The sequence below is a fragment of the Eubalaena glacialis genome, chromosome 12 (genome assembly GCF_028564815.1).
Source record: "Eubalaena glacialis isolate mEubGla1 chromosome 12, mEubGla1.1.hap2.+ XY, whole genome shotgun sequence".
Classification (NCBI taxonomy): domain Eukaryota; kingdom Metazoa; phylum Chordata; class Mammalia; order Artiodactyla; family Balaenidae; genus Eubalaena; species Eubalaena glacialis.
In genome coordinates, this window is record NC_083727.1 from 22,874,895 (window position 1) to 22,896,327 (window position 21,433).

Genomic DNA, 21,433 nt, shown 5'->3' on the forward strand with positions numbered 1-21,433 from the left:
ACACAGCCTGTAAGTCCAGAAGACCTGAGTTCATGTCTTTTTCTACCATTACTGGTTGTTATTTAAACATTCTGTCTTAACTGTGAGTTTTAGTTTTTCCATCTGTAAAATGGGGAAAATTATTCTTATCTAATAGAGATACTGTAATTAGATGAGAGAATATAGGCGATAACATGAAGCGCAGTGCTTGATGCATATTTGGCTTCTCAATAAATATGATCTTTGCTCTTATTATGGAGACTAGAGTCATTCTATCAAGTTTGAGAGGAAGCCTACCAAATAAGTAAAAACTTGGGTTCTTTAAACAGCAAATATGAATTTGAATCATAGCTTGTAATGAAAATACATTGGCAAAATTACCTAACAACTCTAAACCTCAGTTTCTTCATTTGCTTGGAATTTGTTGAGCTCTCTGTATCTGTAGATTTGTTTTCAACACATTTGGGAAAAAAAAATCAGCCATTATTTCTTCAAATATTTTTTCTTTCTCCTTCACCTCTTGTTCTGGGACTAAGAATATGTGTATATATCAAGACTGCTTGATATGTTGCCAGACATACCTGAGTCTCTCCATAAATCATTGTTCTCATGGTGTTTCATTGTGAATAGTCACTATGTTAATTTCCCTGATCTTGTACAGAATCTTATCTGAAGCTAATCCTATTCAGGGCATTTTTCATTTCTGATATTTTTATCTCTAGGACAGGGGTCAGTGAACTATTTATTGTCCATGGATCAGCCCACTCCTTTTGTAAAATAAGGTTTTATTGCAGTGTAGTCATGCTCATTCATTTATGTGTTGTCTGTGGTTGCTTTCGTGAGAGTTGAATATTTGCAATAAAGATCATATTGCCCATAAGCCCCAAATATTTACTATCTGACCCTTTAAGAAAAAAATTGCCAATCTTTCCAGAGCCAACCCTGCTCTAGAGGCTTTTTTTTTTTTTTAATGTATTTATTTTACTTTATTTCTTTTTGGCTGTGTTTGGTCTTTGTTGCTGTGCATGGGCTTTCTCTAGTTGTGGTGAGCGGGGACTACTCTTTGTTGCGGTGCGCAGGCTTCTCATTGCAGTGGCTTCTCTTGTTGGGGAGCACGGGCTTTTGGTGCGCGGGCTTCAGTAGTTGTGGCTCGCGGGCTCTAGAGTGTAGGCTCAGTAGTTGTGGAGCACGGGTTTAGTTGCTCCGCGGCATGTGGGATCTTCCCGGACCAGGGATCGAACCCCTGTCCGCTGCACTGGCAGGCAGATTCTTAATCACTGTGCCACCAGGGAAGCCCTGCTGTAGGGGTTTAATTTGGGTCTTTTTTTAATCTTCCATTTCTCTAAGCATGATGTTCATATTTTTCTCTACCTTTGTAAATGTAGATGGAATATATATATTTATTTCACTTTTTGTCTTAATTGACAAATAACATTACATTATTTTAGTTTCAGGCATACAGCAGAGTGATTTGATATTTTTGTATATTGTGAAATGATCACCACAGCAAGTCTAGTCAACACCCATCACCACACATAGTTACAAATTTTTTTCTGTTGTGATGAGAACTTTTGAGATTTACTGTCATAGCCACTTTCAGATATACAATACATTATTATTAACTACAGTCACCATTCTGTACATTAAATCCCCATGACTTGTTTATTTTATAACTGGAAATTTGTACAATTTGACCCCATTCACCCATTTCACTTACCCCCCATGTCCCACTTCTGGCAACTAGCAATCTGTTTTCTGTATCTATGAATTTAGTTTTTAAAAAAAAATTTAGATTCCAGTTATAAGTGAGATCATATCATATTTGTCCTTCCCAGTGACTTATTTCACTTAGTGTAATGCCCTCAAGGTCCATCCATGTTACAAATTGCAAGATTTCCTTCTTTTTTTATGGCTGAATAATTTTCCATTGCATATATATTCTGCATTTTCTTTATTCATTCATCCACTGATGGACACTTAGGTTGTTTCCATGTTTGGCTATTGTAAACACAGATGCAATGAACATAAGGGTGCATATATCTTTTCAAGTTAGTGTTTTTGTTTCCTTCAGATAAATACCCAGACGTGAAATTGCTGGATCACGTGGTAGTTCTATTTTTAATTTCCTGAAGAACTTCCATACTGTTTTCCATAGTGGCTGCACCAATTTTCCCACCAACAGTGCACAGGCGTTCCCTTTTCTCCACATCCTTGCCAACACTTGTTATTTCTTGTCTTTTTATGATGGCCCTTCTAACAGGTGTGAGGTGACTTCTCATTCTGGTTATGATTTGCATTTCCCTGATGATGAGTGATGTTGAGGATGGAGAATATTTTAATAGCTGTTTAATGTCTTTATTTTCTAGTTCCATCATTTCTGTCATTTTTATGTCTCTTTTTAATGATTGATTTTCTCCTCATTATGGGTTATATTTTCCTGGTATTTATATAACTGATAATTTTTAATACTGGATGCCTGACTTGTTGGTTTCTGTATTGTATTGTCATCCTTTCAATAGTGTTAGAATTTGTTCTGGCATGCAGGTAGGTCACCGGAATCAGTTGGATACCCTTGAGGCCTGATCAAAGCATTGCAAAGCTGAGTTTAGATTAACTTGTAGTATATGGTGTATTTAGGCTCACAACTCAAATAATATGTTTCTAAGTATTCTACAGGGTACACATTGCTTTACAAGGTCTTTCCACTCTCCTGTGGAGACGCAAATTACTCTCAGCCCGATTTGTACTTTAAATCTTAGTGGGTGGCTCTTTCTCTAACCATGGGAAGTTCCTTCTCATGCATAAGCAGATCAGTACTCAGTCAAAGCCTTAAGTGGAACCCCCTGCAGATTTCTGAAGTTCTCTCTGTTTAGCTCCCACCTCAGTAGTATGCTGCCCTCCAAATTCTAGCCACCTCTGCCTCCTTAGTTGCTGCCTCTGGTTCCTAAATTCAGTGAGGACTTTGAGCTCTATTAGGGTTTCCACTTCCTGACCAGTGGCCTGAAAACTGCCTCGAGGAAATAAGTTCTTGTGTTCAAGGCTCCCGTGGTTTGCTTCCCTCTTCTCGGTGATTATAGTCCTGTGCTGCTTGTTTTCCAATGGCTGTCTCATATTTTACAATGATGGTTACCTTTTTTGATCCAGTTTTCTAGTTGTTGTTATGCGGAAAGCAGAAAAGAATACCCAATCCTCATTACTCCATTTCTACCAGAACATAAAACCTTTTACACTGGTTTCATGGTTCTTGACAATGTTCCGAAGAGTTAAGATCATATGAGCTTTGAATAAGTATAATGTCAATTTTGCAACCTTTGTAACACAGTAGATCTAACTTTACATTTAAAATTAAGAAGTCAACAGAGTTCTTTTCAAGTGTCAAGTAGTATATGGTTAGTAATAAGTCAAGTTGTGTAGATAGTTTAGTAAAGTTCTTACAGTGATGGAGTGTGAAACCCTAAGTTCCATGACTTATCCGTCATGTGATATTAAATACATTTGTCAGGTTTTTTTTCTGGGTTTCAATTTTCCATCTGTAATATAAAAATAACAGTACACATCTCATAGGGTTGCTATTAAGATTAAGTAAGATAGATTAAATAGAAGTATTTAACATGGTACCTAGCACTGTATGTACCAAATTAACATAAAATACTATTTTATTATTGTCGTTGATGTGATTGTTATTGAGAAGTTGTACTGAAGATGAGTCTATAAACATTTAAGTACCCATTTTGCTAGAGTCCTTGCTTTATGTTTTGGGTGAAAGCAGGCCAATTTACTTGGCTTCAACAGACCGAACAAGCTCTTAGGGCACCAGCTGAAACTGGCCATGAGTAGGTATGGTAGAGAAGGCCATGCCTAATGACGTGTTCTTATTTAGTGGAAGTAACCTGATTGAGTCAGAGCTCTCTTCTTGGGGTGGTGAACACTATGGCGCTTTGCCTTTGCACCACACCCCCGCTGCTGGGAATATTGGCTGGTGGCAATGCATATATTCTTCACTGAACATAGCCCTCCATTGCAGGGAAATGCCTCACCCAAGCTTGTGTCCCTTCCCAGAGGGAAGGGATATGTGGCCAGAAACTGGCTGATGCAGAGCTAAAAGGCCTGCTCCCATCCCATTTCAGAACAACTCTAAAGGGCCATTCCAGCTCTGGAGCAACCCTTGGGATTGATGGAGACTTCAGTTGCAACCACATTGCAAGTGTTTCTTCATCTGCTCAGTCCTACTTTCCTCATTTCCTTACAGTGTCAACTCCTGAGAGCACTCTTCAATAAACCTTCTGCACACATGTCATCATCTCAAAGTCCATTCTTGTGAAACCCAATCTAAGACACTTGGGGAGCATGAATATGAGACATACCCAAGTGAGAGAATGGTAATTTGGCATACAGATGATCCATTGCTCTGGCTCTCTCTGAGACCAGACATAGGCCTCTGAATCAGGAGTATGGAGATCAAGAGTTATTGAACATCTGCTAAGATGGTTTCCTATGCCTTCCTTCCCTGTGGTTCTTAAACACAACCTTCAGCCACCCAAGTGAATCTGGAAATGTTTTTTCTTTTTAAATTGGAAACCTTTATAATACATGTGTTCCTGAATACATTTCAATCTTAAAGAGGAAGGAAGGAAGGATATGGAGAAAGTGCAGAAAGAGAGGCAATAATTAGACCAACTTGCACAGTTGCTTTTGGAAAAAAAAAAAAAAGATAGCTCTAAGTAGCTGAGGTGTTTATCTTTCAGATGTGCCGGAAGATGGAATATTTCTTAACTCTCAGATTCACATTAACTTCCCCAAAGCTTCCATGCTTCCTGACACTTTTTGAATAGTCCACATATTCCAAAAGATTTTCAGACATGGCCATTTCTCCTAAAAGTGATTCCTAGATAAACCTGAAGGTGTGTTAGTGTAATTCTTCAATTAACAGATTCTCCCAATATGAGACAATCCGCATCAATAGACCTGACTTTGGAGGGCTCTTATCTGAAGTTATTACAAATTGCCATTAGCAAATGAGAAACTTAGGTATTAGGGTTGGCTATGTGCACAGGATTAATATTCTTAGTAATAACTTAGTGATGACTACAAATATGAGTGTATTAGCATATACCTTTAACATGTCCAAGTTTTCATATTATTTCAAATTACTTCAATACCAAAGGAGTTAGTGAGCATTATGGCGCTGTAACGGGACCCTTTAGATTTATTGATTGGAGGCTTTACTCATCTTCCTGAGAAATACTAAATTTTAAAATTCGTTCATGCTCAGTTTTATTAAATTATTTTCTGTGAACCAAGTATCTGCAGGGAACTAAACATCTGACAGTCAATGGTTTTTGTGAAATTATTTGCTATAGAGTCAAACTCAGAAGCCCAATCTTAATATTACTCATTTGTCAGTGCTTATCCTTGATTTCACCCTGATTTTCATCAGTATAGGTTCTATAAGTGATCAATTTGCTGTAATTTTCCAATGTTGGACATAATGAGAAATTGTAAGTGCTTTTGTTGCATGCTTTAGTGTGGAGAAAAGTAATGATTCTTTTATATTTGGCAAAGCAGTATACTCCAACTGTTTATTAATTTCAGTATATACTGAATCATATTTTGCATTGTTGAAATACATAGCATTCCTTTAATTTATGAAATGCTTGTAGAATCAAACTTTGGTGCATATGATCAGTCTTATGTGCATAAACTCCAGATTACTGAATTAAAACCCTGTGCTAAATTGCTGGGCTATCATTAGAACTTCCATTCTTTATTCCCTTTGTGACATGTTACCAGGGAAAATTCATTGCTTTGAATAATAATGAGCATGAGACAAATTTAGCTTTTGAAAGCTGATTAATGCCTTTCCCTGCTATGAACACCTAATATATAAACCATGTTTTCTCCCTTTTAGAAGCAAATTTTAACGTCCATTTTTCTATGAATTCCTACTTATTAAGTATTAGGATATGCTAATTTACCTTTAAAATGTTAATATAGATCTCAGGATGCAAATGTACTGGAGCTGGTAAAATATGAAACCATATGTGAGATGATTATATAAATATGCTACTGACTATAATTATTCGAGTTTTATGAGTCAGATGAACTAAAACCATCACATAGTCTCTGATAGTTTTAGAAGGAATGATTTATCCAGCTTTATATGTTCAGGGTACATACTTTTCAAGATGTAGTGAAAGGTTTTGTGAATGTCTAGAGACCTTTAGTGACCTTATCATCACAAGATCCTTGTACACTGCCACGAATGGAAACCAGTCCCATCATTTATGTTTTTGAGATACAAACAATTTAAGATGAGTTTATGGGCTGCAAGTTCCTAAAAACACTTTTTATCTATAAAATGTATGTAAGACTTATTTTGGGTGAGGTGGCAGGTTTCTAATGATGATGTTATAAGTTAATTTGTTTAAAGCAATTATGTTAACAACAAAGATAATAATTATGGGGTTATTTGCCTCACTGGATAAAATTTACAATAATAATAATCTGAAAAATGATTTTATGCCAATAGATCTTAAATCTATTGAGATATGTAACAGTTATGAATGGAGATTTGATGGATAAGAAAATAAAAGAATGCCTAAGTCACACCTGGCTGAAAATTGCTTATCAATTGTCAAATGACACAAGGAGATCTTGTGAAAAAGCAAGACCCTGGAGTTGGTAGACAGAGTAATTTGGAATCAAGTGGTATCACAGATATGATATAGAGACCTTCCCCTGATTCCTGCTATGTCACAACTCAAAAGCATCAACAACCTTCTAGAATTTCAAGACTGTTAGTGAAAGTACTGTTTGAGCATGAGTTCTTCATAAAAGGTTCTAAAAATAGAACCCCTTGAAGAACTTTATCTGCATTCAAACAAGGTTTTAATAATGCTACACACTCCCTTTGAGCCAAATATTCTATGCACAGCTTCCTATAGTAATTGTAGGCTGAAGATATGTTTTTGTGTGGGTGTGGGTGTATGTGTTTGGGTAGGTATATGTTTTTGTGAGATTAAGAGAATACACAGAACAATGGGTGGATCCTTTGCATTTTCCAAAAAATGTCCTGCTTTACCTTCCTACTCTTCATCTTCCTAGTTAAAATTCTATACTTTTTTTCAGGCTAAGTTTAAATTTTATGTGTATGATTCTATTTCTGATCAGCTGAGCTAAAAGCAAACTTCTCCCTGAAGTTTTAGAACATTTGCTACGGGGCTGGTACTAGATCCTTGGACATTTTTGTATAAATGAGAAAAACTCACTCAATTTGGGCAGACAGTCCCATAGGCGCATAGCTGGGTGAGCTGACTCTGATTCTAAGTGAATTAGAAAAAAGTACTTCTTAATCCTATCACATGTAGCTCCTTGCCAGGATGCATTTTTCCTAGTGAATGGAGATTCGCTAGACTTCAGTTCTCTCTTCTGTCACTGTCTAGCTGGATGACCTTAGATATGTTAGTTTACCTCTCTAAATTTAGTTTCCTTCCTGGTAAAACAAGCATAATAATATGGAGTTCATAGTGTTGGTAAGAATACATGAGATAATGAATGTAAACTGTCTAGCAAGTTATTTGGCATAGAAACCCTAATCAGTAAGTTGTACTGACCTTTGCAAATATTATGTTTTGTGCCACCATCCTTAGTCTCAGGACTAGTCTATTTTCTCCTTGAATTAAAGTTTCTGCTATGGAAATTAAATGTATTTGTAGACACAAGTACATTTTTTGTTTTTTTGACTGAAATGTTTTCTGATGATCATTATCAAGTCAGTACCTCTTAAATAACTATTAACAAGACAGCATTTCTTGAAGCATGATGTTATTTTCTTTTGCTGTTGACATTAGCTAGACACAGACTGACATACAAACCTAGAGAGAGAAAATAAATATGAGGAAGGTAGAAGTCCTATTCATACCCTGACCTTGATTTAAAGTCATGATGGATTTTGAGAAAGACATTTGTTATCATGATCAATCATTCCCATTCAACTAATGAGAACCCTTTCCATTTTTTGAAAGACAATTTGTGAAAAAATAGCAGATTACTGACCACAAACCACCTAGTTACGTGGAGAAAAAATAGTGATAGAGATAATTCTCCACACAACACCAAAGAAAAAGGTCTTAGCCTTGACCCAAGGAGATTGCCTTCAAGGCAACGAGGTAATTTATTTTTCCAACCTATGTGCATTCAAATTCTTGTCTTCTCTAGCAATATCACTGCAGGTTATATTCAGTGGACCAAATTCTGATCAGTTTTTTAACCTCTCCAGAGCACTTTGTATAAGCTTTGAGTGGAGCTTTGCCTATTTCATAATTGGGCTCTTCATGCTGAGAAACCTCTGGGGCATCACCAGAGGTTTACAGCCAGGAAAATGTGAATGTAGGAAGGAATTGGGCCAAAGGAAGATTTCTGCTAAACATTCATGTATTTGCATTTGGAGACTACTAGTGACTTCAATATTTTGTCTATGTTTATATTTTCAAAACATCAAAGGCTCTACGTGAAAAGGAAATGTTCAGACAAAATTGAAATTTCAGGGAAAAGTGGCAAATATTTAAATGTTTACAGATATTTCGATGCTTTCAAATTTAGTAAGCTGCTTATTATACGATTGGAGACTGTGGATGAGAAAACATGTAATGGGAGCATTGTTTGATTCCTCAATCCTGGTGTTCTACCTGCATTATGCATATGGTAGGAAAAAAACATGTAATGAATGTATTTAATCAGATATATGGAATTATTTAATTTTAATTTTATTTTTAGTTATTATTTTATTATTTATTGTTATTTTATTACTTCAGACAAGATTTCCAGGAAGGTGGTAAAAGAGGTAAAGTTTGTGAGAAGAACTCTTTCCAAATAGAACCACTCTGTTTTATAAGACTTACCAACAGTTGAATATCAATAAACTTGATACTTAACCACTTTGAGTTCTTCATGTGCTTCCTGACTCTTTCAGTTGTTTCAGCGAAGTCAGAAGTTTGAATTACCACTCCATTTTCATCAATTGAGTCTTAATACACCATGTTCAGTGTGTATGATTCAATGCATTTTCAAAACTGAAAAATAAAATATGACTTTAGGCTATAAAAATACCCCCCCTTTATTTTTAGATATGAGAAAATACTTAGAAAGGGGTTTAAACATCAAATATGGAAAATCTCTTTCCAGTGAAATATTTCAGCTTTCCCAAATTTTTTAATTAATCAAAGTTAAAGTAACAGCCTAGCTTAGATCATAAGTTCAGTTGTAGCATTTTAAAGTTTTTTGAAAAAAATTAAAACTGAAAATGGTATTCCATTATGGGTTAAATTGTACAGAATGTTTTAAATTTTTTAGTGTTCTGTGGTTTGCAAAGATTTTTCACATGTATTTTTTATATAATTTTTATTATAATTCTGATGAGTAAGGCTGGTATGGCTTAATATTTGCTTTTGTCAAATATTTTAATCAAATTAAGTGTCATACTTATATAAATGAAATTTAAGGATAATTCCTTTTTTTTTGACCTGACAGTCACTGTTCTGGTTACTGCACGTCTACTCAAATAGCGTGGATTAAAAGAAATGCTGAGATACAATCATTCTATTGTCATCCTTCTGTTACTTTGATTTGGTTCCTTTTGCATTTACTTGTAACTATTTCTGAGATGTGACCAGCACTCAGTAGGTGGAGCTAATGAGACACAAAATATTGAATTGTCAACTCCTATTGCCCATGAAGATACGTTATAGTTTAGTAATAAGAATTTAGGGGGTAAAGACATGCTAGTCATCCTGTCTCTTATTTGAGGAGTGCTGATGCCATATCCAATGATTTTCGAGATTTATTCAATTCTTACTTTATATTGAATTTGAAGATAATATTTATTCTTTCATGTTTACTTCATAATATTTGAAAAAAATAAAGCACCTTTTACTGAAAACTAAGTCAAGTTGTTTGCCTGTATGAACTACTTTCCAGTCATATGCTGCAAGAGGGGAAAACGCTGAATCACATTGTGGTGATTCCTTTAAGCACAAAATTCAGAATTCAAATGAAATTCTTGGGAGCTACTAACTCCCAAGAAACTATAATCCTGCCTATTTTTGAAAGACACCTAGCAGATTATTTACCAGTTTCACATTCGGGCCAAGTTTTCCAATTTGGAATTTTTTTGTTTCGTTTTGTGGCTCTACTGAGCATTGAGAATGAAAACCTAATGTACTGTGATAATTAAATGGGCTTTTTAGAATAAGAAAATATCATTAAATTAGAAAGAATTGAAGTATTTGCTTACTTTGTCAATTTAATAATTAAGCTGTACAAATCTCATTTCCTTGTGTGTTAGGTAATGCCTTGGTGGTTCCTGAGCAAGTTATTTGAGAAATATCCCACCAAGAGAGAAAGAACTTCATCTTAAATGGGGAGTTTCAGTGGAGTTTACTAAGAGCATATTAATGCATATTCTTTGAAGTCATATTTCTACACAGATTAGTTACTGACATTTCTGGTACCCTAAGTTTTTCAATCTTCAATTTTTTCATTAATATCCAATCTCATCCCAATTCTATGTCCTAATTAGCATAAAATGATCTTTTTCACATTTTTGTGAATCCTGTTTGAAACCAGCAGGTGGATAAAACTATTTCAAAGAAGTTTCTTCTGAATGACTAAGCTGAAGACACTGCTACATAAGTGGCAGTCTAGTTAATTTTTTTACAAGTAACATTAACTGGAAAACTCATAGAAATCACCTTATTATACAACCAAAGCAAAATTTTCTCATTAGGAAAATTATTTAATTTTTTTGTTTTAACCTACAAATCAGAAATTATAATGGTTGTATTCATTGCCCCTTCCCAACAGAAATGACCTCTTCCCAGGTACCAGGTTTTGCTGCATACGGTGGTGTAAACCAAAAGACATACATGGGTGAGTTCAGGATACAAGTATTTTGTTGCATAACCACAGATCTTTTATCATTTTACAAGACTGAGTTGAAATACTTTCCCAGTGGGAAGGGTCTTCTAAAACAGCCAAGCAATTTCTCAATGGGATAATCTGAGAGAAAAGTAAAATATTTCCAGTCCCCACAAGGTCAACAATGGGGTATGACTTATTTTGATCTACCCATGAAACCAAAGCTGTCAAGGAGACTGATGTGAATTATATTCCCCATTTAGAAACTTCCATAATTCAGAGAGTTCATAGATTTTCCCTAAATGGATGAAGCAAGAAACACAATAAGCTAATGAGTCTCCTCCTCCTTCTCTTCCTCCTTTTCTTTTTTCTTCTTAAAATCTTTAGTGATATATAATTCACAGACCATGCCTTTCACCCACTTAAAGTGTACAATTAAATGGTTTCTGATATATTCACAGTTGTGTAACCATTACCACAATTAATTTAAAAATATTGTATCCCCTCCAAACAAGTCCATAGCTGTTAGCATTTCCCCCCATTTCTTCCCAACTCCCAACAGTCCTAGGCAACTGCTAAAGTACTTTCCATCTCTGTGCATTTGCCCATTCTCAACATTTCATATAAATTTCATAAATTCCATTTTATATAAATGGAATCATGCGTCATGTGGTCTTTTGTGATTAGCTTCTTTACCTAGCCTAGTATTGATATTTTCAGGCTTCATCTGCATTGTGGCATGTATCAGTACTTGATTCCTTAATGCAGTATAGGAATACTGTTGTATGGATATATTACATTTTATTTATCTATTCATTAGTTGATAGACATTTGAGTTGTTTCTACTTTTTGGCTCTTATGAATAAAGCTAAGATAATTTGTGTATAGGTTTGTGTAACATTTGTTTTCAGTTCTCTTGGGTATATGCTTAGGAGTAGAATTGCTGGGTAATATGGTACTTTATGTAATCTTTTGAGGAACCGCCAGAGTGTTTTCTACAGTGAATGCACCATTTTTCATTTCTCTAAGGGTTTGAATTTCTCCACATCCTTGTCATAACTTGTTTTTGTCTTTATTTATTTATTTATTTATTGGCCACGCCACATGGCTTGTAGGATCTTAGCTCCCCGACCGGGGATTGAACCTGGGCCCTTGGCAGTGAGAGCACATAGTCCTAACCACTGGACCACCAGGGAACTCCCCATGTCTTTATTTTTTATTATAGTTAACCTAGTGAGTTTGGCATGGTATTTCATTGTGGTTTTGATTTGCATTTCCCTGATGATTAATGATGTTGAGCATCTTTTCATGTGCTGATTGATCAATTATGTATCTTCTTTAGAAAAATGTCTATTCGGATCCATTGTACATTTCTAAATTGGGTTATTTATCTTTTTATTATTGAGTTGTAATGGCTTTTTATATTTTCAAGATATAAGTCCTTTTTCAGATATATGATTTATAAATTCCATCCTGTGGATTGTCACTCCACTTTCTTGATTGTGTTCTGTAAAACACCAAAGTGATGCCACTCTTTTCATACCTGATTTTGGTAATTTGAGTCTTCTCTCTTTTTTTCTTGGTAGTCTAGCTAAACTTTTTTCAATTTTGTTGATCTCTTCAAAGAACAAAGAACAAACTTTTAAAAAATTGAGGTAGCATTGGTTTATAACATTATGTAAGTTTCATGTGTACAACATTATATTTTGACTTCTGTATACACTACAGCATGCTTACCACTAAAAGCTTAGTTTCCATCTATCACCATACAGTTGACCCCTTTACCCATTTTGCCCTCTCCTCAAACCCCCGCCTCCCCTTTCTCCTCTGGTAACTACTACTCTGTTCTCTGTATTTATGAGTTTGTTTTTGTTTGGTTTGGTTTGTTCATCTATTTTATTTTTAAAAATAGACCACATATGAGTGAAATAAGACTGTATTTGTCTTTCTCTGTCTGACTTATTTCACTTAGCATGATATCCTCAAGGTCCATCTGTTTTGTCATAAATGGCAAGATTTCATCTTCTTTATGGCTGAGTAGTATTCCATTGTATATATACCACATTTTCTTTATCCATTTATTCAAATATGGACGCTTAGATTGTTTTCATAACTTGGCTATTATAAATAATGTTCATGATGAACATAAGGGTGCCAATATCTTTTTGAATTAGTGTTTTCATATTCTTCAGATAAATAGGTGGATCATATGGGAGTTCTATTCTTAATTTTTTGAGGAACCTCCATATTGTTTTCCATGGTGGCTACTTCTATGTACATTCCCACTTATAATATATGAGGGCTCCCTTTTCTACACATCCTCTCCTTTTGCCTTTTTGGTAATAGCCATTCCAACGGGCATGAGGAGATATCCCATTGTGGTTTTGATTCACGTTTCCCTAATAATTAGTGATGTTGAACATCTTTTCATGTGCCTGTTGGCCATCTGCATGTCTTCTTTGGAAAAAATGTCTATTTAGGTTCTTGGCCCATTTTTAGATCAGATTTTTTGTTGTTGTTGTTGAGGTGTATGAGTTGTTTATATATATTAACCCCTTATCAGATGTATGATTTACAAATATCTTCTCCCATTTTGTAGATTGTCTTTTTGTTTTGTTGATTGTTTCCTTTGCTGTGAAGAAGCTTTTTAGTTTGATGTCCCATTTGTTTATTTCTGCTTTTGTTTCCCTGCCTGAGGAGACGTATCCACAGAGATATTGCTAAGACTGATGTCAGAGAATGTATTGCCCATGTTTTCTTCTAGGAGTTTTATGGTTTCAGTCTTTACATTCAAGTCTTTAATCCATTTTGAATTGATTTTTATGTATTGTGTGAGACAGTGGTGTATTTTCACTCTTTTGCATGTAGCTGTCCAGTTTTCCCCAATTCTATTTGTTTTTTTTTGGCTGCTTTGGGTCTCTGTTGCTGCAAGTGGGCTTTCTCTAGTTGTGGCGAGTGGGAGTCACTCTTCATTGTGATGCACGGGCTTCTCATTGAGGTGGCTTCTCTTGTTGCAGAGCACAAGATCTAGGCACATGGGCTTCAGTAGTTGCAGCACAGGGGCTCAGTAGTTGTGGCTCGCGGGCTCTAGAGCGCAGGCTCAGTAGTTGTGGTGCACAGGCTTAGTTGCTCTGTGGCATGTGGGATCTTCCCAGACCAGGGCTCAAACCCTTGTCCCCTGCATTGGCAGGCAGATTCTTAACCATTGAGCCACCAGGGAAGTCCCCCAACACTACTTGTTAAAGAGATGGTCCTTTCTCCATTGTGTGTTCTTTGCTTCTTTGTCGTAACTTAATTGTCCATATATGTGTGGGTTTATTTCTGGGCTCTCAATTCTGTTCCACTTATCAGTGTGTCTGTTTTTCTGCCAATACTATGCTGCTTTGATTACTATAGCTTTGTAATATAGTTTGAAATTAAGGTGTGTGATACCTCCAGCTTTGTTCTTTTTTCTCAAGATTGCTTTGGCTATTTGGGGTCTTTTGTGGTTCCATATAAATTTTAGGATTTTTTTTTCCATTTCTGTGAAAAAAATATTGTTGGGTTTTTGATAGGGATTGTATTGAATCTGTAGATTGCTTAAGGCAATGTGGAAATTTTAACAACATTAATTCTTTCAATACATGAGCATAGAATATCTTTCCATTTATTTCTGTCTTCTTCAATTTCTTTTGACAATGTCTTATAGTTTTTAGTGTACAGGTGTTTCACCTCCTTGGTTAGATTTGTTCCTGGGTATTTTATTATTTTTGATGCAATTGTAAATGGGATTGTTTTCTTAATTTCTCTTTCTGCTAGTTCATTGTTAGTGTATAGAAATGCAACATATTTTTGTATATTGATTTTGTACCCTGAAGCTTTACTGTATTTGCTTATCATTTTTAACGGTTTTTGGTGGCATCTTTAGGATTTTCTATATATAACATCAAGACACTAGCAAATAGTGATAGTTTTAGTCCTTCCTTTCCAATTTGGATGCCTTTTATTTCTTTTTCTTGCCTAATTGCTCTGGCTAGGACTTCCAATACTATGTTGAATAAGAGTGTCAAGAGTGGGCATTTTTGTCTCATTCTTGATCCTAGAGGAAATACTTTCACCTTCTCACTGTTGAATATGATGTTAGCTGTGGGTTTGTCATATATGGCCCTTATTATGTTGAAGAATGTTTCCTCTATACCTTCTTTTTTGAGAGTTATCATAAATGGATATTGACTTTTGTCAAAAGATTTTTTGCATCTATTGAGATGGTCATATGATTTTTACTCTTCAATTTGCTAATGTGGTGTATTATGTTGATTTATTGGAGATATTAAATCATTCTTGCATCCCTGGGATAAATCCCACTTGATTATGATGTATGATCCTTTTAATATCTTGTTGAGGACTTTTGCATCTATGTTCACCAGAGATATTGGCTTGTAGTTTTCTTTTTGTGTGTCGTCCTTGTCTAGTTTTGGTATCAAGGTAATGTTGGCCTTGTAAAATGAGTTGAGAAGTGTTCTCTTCTCTTCAATTTTTTGGAAGTGTTTGAGAAGGACAGTTAGTTATTAACTCTTTGAATGCTTGGTAGACTTCACCTGTGAATCCATCTGGTCCTGGAGTTTTGTTTTTTTGGGAGGCTTTGATCACTGTTTCAATCTCCTTACTAGAGATTGGTCTATTCAGGTTTTCTATTTTTTCATGGTTCAGTCTTGGAAGGTTGTATGGTTCTAAGAATTTTCTATTTCTTCTAGGTTGTCCAATTTATTGGCATATAGCTCTTCATAATATTTCCTTATAATCCTTTGTATTTCTGTGGTATCTGTTGTTATTTCTCTTCTTTCATTTCTGATTTAGTAGGCTATAAATGCTTTCTGATTTATCTGAACCTTCTCTCTTCTTTTCTTAGTGAGTCTACCTAAAGGTTTGTCAACTTTGTTTCTTTCCAAAGAACCAGATCTTAGTTTCATGGATCTTCTCTATCATCATTTTAGTCTCTATTTCATTTATTTCTGCTTTGATCTTTATTATTTTTTTCCTTCTACTGATTTTGGGCTTTATTTGTGCTTCTTTTTCTAGTTCCTTTTGTGTAAGGTTAGATTGTTTTTATATGAAATTTTTCTTGTTTCTTGAAGTAGGATAAACTTCCCTCTTAGTATCACTTTTATTGACTCTCATAGATTTTGGTAGGTTGTATTTTCATTTTTATTTGTCTTCAGGCATTTTTAAAATTTCTCCTTTGATTTCTTTATTGACCCAATAGTTGTTCAGTAGCATGTTGTTTAGTCTCCACATATTTGTGGTTTCTCTGGCTTTCTTCTTGTAGTTGATTTCTAGTTTCATACCACTGTGATCAGAAAAGATGCTTGCTATGATTTCAATCTTCTTAAATTTATTTATTTATTTATTTATTTTGCAAATTTTTACTTGGTACATTTGTTTTTGGTTTTTTTTAAACGTTTTTATTGGAGTATAATTGCTTTACAATGGTGTGTTAGTTTCTGCTTTATAACAAAGTGAATCAGTTATACATATACATATATCCTCATATCTCTTCCCTCTTGCGTCTCCCTCCCTCCCACCCTCCCTATCCCCCCCTTCTAGCTGGTCACAAAGCCCCGAGCTGATCTCCCTGTGCTATGAGACTGCTTCCCACTATCTATTTTACATTTGGTAGTGTATATATGTCCGTATATACACTACCATTCTCTCACTTTGTCCCACTTACCCTTCCCCCTCCCCATGTCCTCAAGTCCATTCTCTAGTAGGTCTGCATCTTTATTCCCATCTTGCCCCTAGGTTCTTCATGACCTTTTTTTTTTTTTTTTTAGATTCCATATATATGTGTTAGCATACAGTATTTGTTTTTCTCTTTCTGACTTACTTCACTCTGTAGGACAGACTCTATGTCCATCCACCTCACTACAAATAACTCAATTTCGTTTCTTTTTATGGCTGAGTAATATTCCATTGTATATATGTGCCACATCTTCTTTATCCATTCATCTGTCGATGGACACTTCGGTTGCTTCCATGTCCTGGCTATTGTAAATAGAGCGGCAAGGAACATTGTGGTACATGACTCTTTTTGAATTATGGTTTTCTCAGGGTATATGCCCAGAGGTGGGATTGCTGGGTCGTATGGTAGTTCTATTTTTAGTTTTTTAAGGAACCTCCATACTGTTCTCCATAGTGGCTGTATCAATTTACTTTCCCACCAACAGTGTATGAGGGTTCCCTTTTCTCCACACCCTCTCCAGCATTTATTGTTTGTAGATTTTTTGATGATGGCCATTCTGACCTGTGTGAGATGATATCTCATTGTAGTTTTGATTTGCATTTCTCTAATGATTAATGACGTTGAGCATTCTTTCATGTGTTTGTTGGCAATCTGTATATCTTCTTTGGAGAAATGTCTATTTAGGTCTTCTGCCCATTTTTGGATTGGGTTGTTTGTTTTTTTGATATTGAGCTGCATGAGCTGCTTGTAAACTTTGGAGATTAATCCTTTGTCAGTTGCTTCATTTGCAAATATTTTCTCCCATTCTGAGGGTTGTCTTTTCATCTTGTTTATGGTGTCCTTTGCTGTGCAAAAGCTTTTAAGTTTCATTAGGTCCCATTTGTTTACTTTTGTTTTTATTTCCATTTCTCTAGGAGGTGGGTCAAAAAGGATCTTGCTGCGATGTATGTCATAGAGTGTTCTGCCTATATTTTCCTCTAAGAGTTTAATAGTGTCTGGCCTTACATTTAGGTCTTTAATCCATTTTGAGTTTATTTTTGTGTATGGTGTTAGGGAGTGCTCTAATTTCATTCTTTTGCATGTAGCTGTCCAGTTTTCCCAGCACCACTTATTGAAGAGGCTGTCTTTTCTCCATTGTATATTCTTGCCTCCTTTATCAAAGATAAGGTGACCATATGTGCATGGGTTTATCTCTGGGCTTTCTATCCTGTTCCATTGATCTATATTTCTGTTTTTGTGCCAGTATCATGCTGTCTTGATTACTGTAGCTTTGTAGTATAGTCTGAAGTCAAGGAACCTGATTCCTCCAGCTCCGTTTTTCTTTCTCAAGTCAATCTTCTTAAATTTATTAAAACTTGTTTTGTCTCCCAACATTTGGTCTATCCTTGAGACTGTTTCGTGTGCATTTGTGGAGAATCTGTATTCTGCTGCATTTGGATGGAATGTTCTGTAGTGTATCAAATCCATTTGGTCTAATGTTTTATATAAGGCTGCTGTTTCCTTATTGACTTTCTGTCTGGATGATCTATCTATTGATGCAAGTGGGGTGTTAAAGTCCCCTACTATTTCCTCTACAGTTATTGTGTTGCTGTCAGTTCCTCTCTTTCGGTTTGTTAATAATTGCTTTCTACATTTTAGTGCCCCTATGTTATGTCCATATATATTAATAGCAATAATGTCTTCTTGATGAATTGTCCCCTTTATCATGATATAATGTCCTTCTTTGTCTCTTGTTACCTTTTTTGGCTTGAAGTGTATTTAGTCTGATAAAGTGGACTATAAGTGCTTTCTTATGGCTACGATTTGCTTGGGGTATCATCTACCATCTTTTCACTTTGAGTCTATATTTCTTTTTTAGAGCTGAGATGAGTTTCCTGGATTCAGCATATAGTTGGGTCTTGTCTTTTAATCTATCTAGTCATTTTGTATATTTTGATTAGTGAATTCAATCTATTTACATATAGGGTGATTATTGATAAATGTGAATTAATACTGCCATTTTATCTTTTTTTCTGGTTATTATCTATTTCTATTATTTCTTTTTCCTTCTTTTTCATTCTGCCATTTTAGTTTGGTGGTTTTCTATAATTTTTTTTTCAGTTTCCTCTTTTTTTTTTTTTTGGCTGCGCTGTGTGGCATGCGGGAATTTAGTTCCCCAACCAGGGATCAAACCTGTGCCCCCTGCATTGGGAGCATGGAGTCTTAACCACTGGACTGCTAGGGAAGTCCCAGTTTCTTCTTTTTTTATGTTTTGTGTCTCTGTTGTAGATTTACATTTTGTGGTTACCATGAGGTTTGTGTAAACTGTCTCATAGATAAAATAGTCCTTTTTCTGCTGATGGCATCTTATCTTCATTTGCCTATATGGGTTCCATCCTTTTCCTCTTCCCCATTTTTGATTTTTTTGTCTCAAATTATCCCTTTTCTTGTTGTGAGTTTGTTACCAAATTGAAGTAGTTATAGTACTTTCACTGCTTTTTTCCCTTTAACCTTTGTGCTACAATTAAGTTTTTAACAACCTATTCCAATACAGAGTTGCATTTTTTCTGTATGTCTATTTATCATCTTACTCAAAGTTTTGTGTGCTTTTCCCTTTTCGTTTCAGATAGAAGAGCTTCTTTCATTATTTCCTCTAAGGCAAGTCTAGTGTTGATGAACTCCCTCAGCTTTTGTTTGTCTAGGAAATCCTTTTTTTCTCCTTCATATCTTAAGTATAATTTAGCTGTGTGGAGTATTCCTGGCTGAGAGTGTTTATCTTTCAATACTTTCAATACTTTGAGTGTGTCATTCCACTCTCTCCTGGCCTGTAGAGTTTCTGCTGAAAAAATCTGCTGATAGCCTAATGGAGGTTCCTCTGTAGATTACCATTCTTTTTTCCTTGGCTGCTTTTAAAATTCTTTCTTTGTCACTAACTTTTGACAGCTTTAATATTATGTGTCTTGGAGAAGACCTTTTTGCTTTTAGGTAATTCGATGTTCTCTTAGTTCCATGGACTTGTATATTCATTTCCTTCCCCAGGTTTGAGAAGTTCTCTGATTTTATTTCTTTACGTAAACTCTCTGCTCTCTTCTCCCTCTTTTCTCCTTCTGGGATACCCATTATTCTAGCATTGCCCTTCCTAATGGAGTCAGATAACTGTCATAGAATTTCTTCATTTTTTAACATCTTAATTGTGTCTCCTCTTCTACTTGTCTCATTTCTATATTTCTATCTTCGAGCTCACTAATACTCTCTATCATATGGTCTTCTCTATTTCCAGTGCTTTCTAATGTGTTCTTCATCTCATTTATTGAGTTCTTCAACTCCAGAATTTCTGTTTGGTTTGTTTTTAGACTTTCAATCTCTTTGATAAAGTATTCCTTCTGTTCATTAATTTTATTCCTGAATAAAATTATTTTATTTTATTATATCTTGAATTCTTTATCAGTTAGATCATAATATTCCATGACTTTAAGTTTGGTTTCTGGAGAATTGTCTTTTTCATGTGTGTGTGATATCACATTACCATGGTTCGTCATGGTGCTTAATGATTGATTTCTCTGCTGGGGGCAGAAGGAGTCTTGTGTTCGTTGTTGCACCCACACAGAGAGGAGTTTTTGTCATGCAGAGCTAACAGTATGGGGGATAGAAAAAGAGGATCGAGTCTCAGATGTCAGACTTTGGATGTTTTCACTTAGATTTAGTAGATAATATTGAATAATATTTCTTCAGTTGCTGTATGTACTTTGGACAATTTCTAGAGAAATTAAATGATTATATATGTTTACTTATAATTTTCACCAATTATAGTTGTTTCACTTGGGAGAATGTCTGTGGACTCTTTGCACTGCCATTCTAGACATTGTCCTCCCATCCTGGGCTACTCCTGCTTCTATTTGTAGTAATATATCTAACAGCTCTTTTTGATTCAGAGTACAAGCTCCTTCCTAGCATTTTGTTCATTCACATTTTCTTAACATTTCTTCCCTTTGGAAGAAATTTAGTTAAAGCTTCTTTACCAGACTAAGAAGCTTACTCTCATTTGCCTTCTCCCTAGAATAAGATATCATGGGGCACCATACTCTTGCAAGAAGGTTTTATCCTCTGAATGACTCTTTGCATTAAAGGTGAATTCTGTTTGTGTTCATTTACCTATGCCTAGTCTCATTTCCCCTAATGATCTCTTTGACCTGGTAGTCCAGTTTTGTTTTATCTACCATATATGTTGTATCCATTGTATTGTAACTGCCTGAGTGAAATTAGGAAACACATTTGCACAGAAAATTTTTCCATTTCCTAAGACAAACTCATGTGGGAGTGGTTACCCCTAAATATACCTTTACTTGCGTGTGCCTGTGGTTCTCCCATAGGCCACCTTGATTGCAAGTAATGTGATCTGCAGTAACTGAGCCCAGTTAGGTTCCCCATGGATTCATCTGCTTTAATAATCTCAGATCTGGTACATATTTTGTCAGATTTATACCTAAGTATTTTATTTTGGTGGGTGCTAGTGTCAATGGTATTGTGTTTTTAATTTCAAATTCCACTTGCTTATTGCTGGTATATAAGAAAGCAATCGACTTTTATAAATTAACCTTATATTCTGCAACCTTGCTGTAATTGCTTATTAGTTGCAGGAGCTCTTTTATTTGTTGTTGTTGATTTTTTTGGATTTTCTACATAGACAATCATGTCATTCCCTAACAAGGAGTGTTTTATTTCTTCCTTCTTAATCAGTATACCTTTCATTTTCTTTTTTTTCCCTATTGCAATCCTAGAACTTGCAGTACAATGTTGGATAAAAGTGGTGAAGGAGGACACCCTTTCCTTTTTCCTGACCTT

General features: G+C 35.3%; 1 protein-coding gene across 1 annotated transcript in view; it reads left to right on the plus strand.

Moving 5' to 3' along the window:
* The window catches only part of NMBR (neuromedin B receptor), a 40,031-nt gene continuing 18,598 nt past the window's right edge, over window positions 1–21,433 (plus strand). The window contains 1 exon segment of the mRNA XM_061207449.1: window positions 1–9. The gene's annotated coding sequence lies outside the window, so the exon portion shown is untranslated.